Consider the following 6,419-nt stretch of genomic DNA (forward strand, 5'->3'; position numbering starts at 1 on the left):
CCTGTTAAAAGGTAATGAAAGCCTTATAAAGAAGTTGTGTGTGGCGTCCATCGACTGACAATAAAAACTCACAAAACAAACTTTCCTGCCAGGCCAATTATCAGTTCAGCTGGTTCCTCATCTTACAAGCTAGCAAAGTATTCTCAACCCAGTAGTAGGTACCATCTCAAATGCTAATATAAATAATGTGGACCTGATAAACAAACTAAATAGTGTACAGATTAAATTAATAGTGAATCCAGGCTTGTATTTTGATGTAGTATCACTGTTCACAAAGGTGCCAATCATGATCTGATGAGTTTTTATCTGAAATATTAGAGAACACACAGCTGGATATCCCATTTTGAAAAGTACTATAATTGAACTGATTAAATTATGTAAAGAATGTAAATTTGAATTTTTTAATTTTACCACAAAATTTTGGTATGGCGTCCTCTATCCCCAGTGTTATGAAAATATATGGGTTTTTGAAAAGAAAATATTAAGCAACATAATCCCGTTCATGGTTTAATGTTGACGACATAATTTGATGAAGACGTAAATAACCTCTCAACTCAATTTACCAAATTAAATTCACTACGAAATGGAAAATGATGGGTGCTTACCCTTTTGGATGTCCTCATCTAGTAGGGGTTTAAATATAGTGTGTATAGAAAACCAACTAATATTTCTTCATATGTGCATTTCTATTCCGACAAAGCAGTAAGGTTAAAAAATCAGTGTTTTCTTCTATGTTTTTAACAGAGACTTGTATGTAGCCCTGAATATATTGATGAGGAAATAGATAAGATTAGGAATGCAGGCAAGAAATTGAAATATCCTGACAGTGTATTAAACAGTGCATTTGAAGCGGCAAAAAGACTTTCAAAACCAAAAAGAACCTATTTTGCTTGTCTGCCTTATAATAATATGAAAGATATCCCCATCTTCTTAAAATTTTGGTGTTAATGTCATTTAAGAATAATAAAACAATGAAAAATGTACTTATAAAAACTCCCCTGACAATACTAAAGGGTGTGTATATAAAATTCCATGTAAGTCTCGTGACAACTTTTATATTGGCCAAACAGGAAAGCACTGGAAAAACGAATTGAACAGCATAAAAATGTGAGATATGCAGAGGAACAGTGATATTTTTGTACATGTTAGTGAGAACAATCATGCTATCAACTGGGAAGGGGCAAAAGGATTGTATATTCTAATAATGCACTGGAAAGGAATATCATTGAATCTAGCTTTATAAAAGATTATAACCATAATGTGAATAGCAGTCAATGTATAAACTTGATCCTTTAATATCAAAAGAAATTTGTAAATTGTTTAAATTTTAAGGCAGGCAGTAGAAATGTATGAATATAGGATTATCATATTTGTAAACACTGTACAGGGGCATGATAAATTACACCTGTCAGGTGTGGATCTGAGGTCGCCTATAGTATGTTTATCAGTATTGTCCCCTGAGAGTATATTGTGATTTTTAGCAAATGAGTTTTGTCCTACCTCGACACCGGCCGGTGAGTGGATAAAGTCTCTAATGGTTGTGTATGTCCGTCACTACTGTTCCTGTAGTATATATATTTGTAAATAAAGATGGCTTGAAATAATTGAAACCTGTCAGTTATTTTTCACCTGTGGTAGCCTAATCAAAATATATATATATATATATATATATATATATAATATATATATATATATATATATATATATATATATATATATATCCATACATATACATACATATATGTTATTGTGCATGTGAGTTTATGGATATAATATGTATATACACACACACAGTCACGCATATACCGTAACAGCCATAATTAAAATTCATCTTCATTTTAATAAATGTTAAATCAAGCAGTACTAAATTACCATGCGCCATTATAGGCCACAAATCTCGTTTTGGTAAAGTTTTCAATACATTATATTTAAAAAGATGCTTCACTGAAAAAGAAAAAAACAGTGACATTAATAAAATACACAAATTATACTATATTCTTATCTTTTAGTTTTACCTTGCTATATATATATATATATAAGATTAAGTGTTCTATATATATATATAAAATATATATATATACTTCATATGATAAATTAAATGAAATTCAAGAAACTATCAATGCTTGTTCCGAATAAAAACTGCCAAATGAACTGCCAGTAAATAAAGATCAGAAATGATCCTGCAGTTATTTTAGTATAAAACAAGTTTATTCTAACCGTTTTCATAAGATGCTAAAACAGTGTTATCTTTTAGTTTTACCTTGCTCTTATTTTGTATTAAGATTCTTGATTCATTTTTTCCTTTAAGAGCATTGGTTTGAACTTTACCAGAACGACTGGTTTAGAACTATTGTCTGTTCTCATCCTTGGCCTCTTTTACCTACAAATCCGATTTTATTGTCCGTTCTCATCCCTTATCTCTTTCACACACACACACACGCAGGCCCAAAGTCCTGTTGACTTCTGTACTTTTGTCTGGAGGCCTCATTTCGGTGGTTGTTCCAATATACCAAGAAAGGATTTCATTCTCCAACCATAAGACGACTTTACGAAATCCGTCAGGCCACCTACTTATTATCATTTATACTACTTGGAGACTTTCTTCCCCGTTACTGCCAGACTTTCGAATTCTCTCATTGACTTTGTTCCTTCATACTCTTATAAGTTTACCGCTTTTAAGAGGCAGATCTATTTTGTCTTCTAAAGTTTTTCTTTTTTGACTTTTATTTGTTGGAGCAAGCTAAAAAGGACCAATCAGCCACACTTCTATCTGGCCTTTGCAATTAAAAACGGACTGAAAAGAAAATCTTGCTCTTGTGACTTTGCTTAACTCTCTGCTTCTGGCAGTACATTGACAACTGTTGAAGGAGATTCAGAGCAGAAAAGAACCAATAGCTGGTCTTAAACCCTTGGAAAAGATGTTATAAGAGACAATTGACGTACAGGGCAAAATGAACGATTCAGCAGTTTGAGGATGAATAATGTTGTGGATAAGTTTTTATTTTCTATATTTTCTCCCCAACCCGCCCCCAACACCCCCAGTTACCAGAAACAGCTTAGGATGTGATTAACTTGGGTGAGACTGCACAGTTTTTCAAGAATAACTGTCAGTGCAAAAATTTTGTAATCCCCCAGAATCGGTGTGACATCGAGCATGTGCCACGTCAATACTTTACTCACCTACCGCTTCTTCATATCCATATTCACTGGTGGTATTCAAAGCTGCAGTAACAGTAGTAGCTGCCCTAAAAAAATGGTTTTCAAGCATTTCCTCCTTAGATATCTTGGCCTTTCATTCTGATAGAAAGTTTATCCCGTATTTTTTTGTAAAGAAAACGTCTATGGTCCTTAGGTTACATATTTTCGTCATTGCCTCTTACTGCTTAAAATTAATTTTTGGAAAATATTCATCATAATCAGAGTTTTAGAGGATTACTTCAGAAATAGCGTTTATCATTCTGAATTTTCCATTGAATTACGAAAAAAATTTCGGACAATATTTTCAAACACAAAATTGTAGTTTCCACCGTTCCAAAAAAAGTAATGTATGTTTCTTTGCCATTCACTGATAATTCTGCTCTACTCCAACACGACTTAATGTCAGATATTAGTCATTTGTACCCGCATGTCGATTTAAGGTTTACTCTAAAGAACCCTCTACAACAGATAGACTTTTGTGCTCCAAAGACACCTCCCCGAAGTCGATGTTTATCTAATTAATCTACAAGTTTGGCATCCAAAATGAAATTTTTGTTTTAATGTAGGAAGCACTAAACGCTTCTTTTGGCTTCGAATCGACTCTCATTGGGGTATCAGCCATAACACAGGTTAATCTTAAGCAAAAGGAGAAAATGGTGCTGTTAGACACCTAGCTGAATCATGCAAGTATCACTTAAAATGCAACGATTTCAAACAAATTGGAGAAACGTAAGGCCGATATTCCTCTCCGGTTTAGAGTCCGTTCTTATAAAACCGCAATCATCCTCAATCAACAATCCGTTCTCAACTTATCCCATCATCTTTTAGCCCTGATATATGTTTTAATCAATTAATTCCCTTATTTTCGATTTCTGTTTCTTCCTTATTTATTTTTATTTATATCTGACTACTTTTTAGCATGTGATCACCTTTCATCAGCCATTACTTTCAATTTAGTTTTAATATTTTGTTATTTCATTATCTGTTTTTATGATTATTATTTCTTGTTTTTCATTTATTTCATTTACAATATACTTTTACTTCACAATATTTTGTTCTTCCATTTTCAAGTGTTTATTTTCTCTTATTTACATAATTTCATTTCTTACCCTCCCCAAAGTTCACCTACTACTTCGTTTTAAACTTTTCTTATAGATGTTTAGTTTTGATGATGGAAATGATTATTAATTCCCGAAAGCTTATATCCCCCTCTGTATTAGAATAAAAATAAAACCTCTGCAGTGTTATCATGTCTCCTGGTTACCTTGTTCATTTATATTATGTCTATATATTACCTATATATATATATATATATATATATATATATATATATATATATATATATATATATATATATATATATATATATATATATATATATATATATATATATATATATATATATATATATATATATATATATATATATATGTGTGTGTGTGTGTATGCATATATATATATATATATATATATATATATATATATCTGTATATATTCTATATATATACATATATATATATATATATATATATATATATAACAAATATATATATCTCTCTCTGTGTATATACACTCTCAACAAATCTCTCTCTCTCTCTCTCTCTCTCTCTCTCTCTCTCTCTCTCTCTCTCTCTCTCTCTCTTTCCTGTTAAGATAGTTGCTTCAGTCACATTGCCCAGCATTTTTGACATTTCATATTTCACCCCTTCTCACCCCCCATCCTATCAGGGGTTGAACTTAGACTTGAATGACATTGGGAGCATCACTATTCATCTAAGTGACCTCGAAAACTATGGATTAAATGCTAATATCTGTCGTTTTTGACATTTTATTTTTCACCCTTCTCACCCCATTTCTATCGGAATTTGGGCTTGGAACCGGACTGCATCATCTTAGTATCCTCAAAACTATGTCACTAATATCTGTCATTTTTTAGGTATTTTTATATGTCATTCCTATCCCTTCCCAACCTCCTTCTTATAGGGGTTGAACTTGACTTAAGGGCATCAGCGACATCTCAGAAAACTATGGATTAAACACTAATATCTGTCATTTTTGGTTATTTTTACATGTCATCCCCTTCCCACCCCTTCTCACCCCTCTTCCTATTGGGGCTGAACATGGACTTAAAGGATATCAGGAGTGTCAGTGTTCATCTCAACAACCTTGAAAACTATGGATTAAATACTAATATCTGTCATTTTCGCTTATTTTTAGATGTCACCCCCTTCCCACCCCCTTCTCACCCTACCTTCCCATCAGGGGCTGAACTTGAACTTGAAGGGCATTGGGAGTGTCACTATTCATCTCAGCGACCTTGAAAACTGTGAATTAGACATTAATATCTGTCATTTTCAGTTATTTTACATGACACCCTCTTCTCAACCCCACTTTCTATCAGAGCTGAACTAGGACTTAAAGGGCATCGGGAGTGTCACTATTCATCTCAACTACCTCGAAAACTATCTGTCATTTTCGGTTAATTTTACATGTCACCCTCTTCCCACACCCCCCTCCCTTTGGTGCCAGTGATGTCTTACCCCCACAATATTCTTTCCGAGATAGTAAGTTATATGTATACTAAGTTTGGTTGAAATTGCTCAATGTATTTCAGAGTTATGTTGGAACATACACACACACACACACACACACAACACATACATCCATTTATATATACAGTATATATATAGAAAAAATATAAATTTATATATATATATATAAAAAAAATATATATATATATATATATATATATATATATATATATATATATATTATTTATATATAGGCTATATATATATATATATATATATATATATATATATATATATATATATATATATATATATAATATATCATATATATATATATATATATATATATGAATATATGATAAAATTATAGACCTTATTTAAATATATATATATGATTCATCATCATAGCGAAGACTCATCAATTTAAAAAGTATCATCAAGCACTCATCATTTGTATTTAAATTCCAAATGGTTTCAGGAGGTTATTTGCCAGATGAACCAGTCGGCAATTTGAGGTCTTAGCTAATCCCCAGCTCCCACCCTCTCCCACCAGTGAAATCTGCACTTACTCGTAGTTTGCCAGTGGTTCTCTTTTGTGCACATTCTTACTACACACCACTTTTACCTTTGCTGTGATTTCTAAGTTACTCTATTGGGTGCTGCAATCATTTCCTGATAAAGCTTACTGAA

The sequence above is a fragment of the Macrobrachium rosenbergii genome, chromosome 44, assembly GCF_040412425.1.
Source record: "Macrobrachium rosenbergii isolate ZJJX-2024 chromosome 44, ASM4041242v1, whole genome shotgun sequence".
NCBI lineage: Eukaryota > Metazoa > Arthropoda > Malacostraca > Decapoda > Palaemonidae > Macrobrachium > Macrobrachium rosenbergii.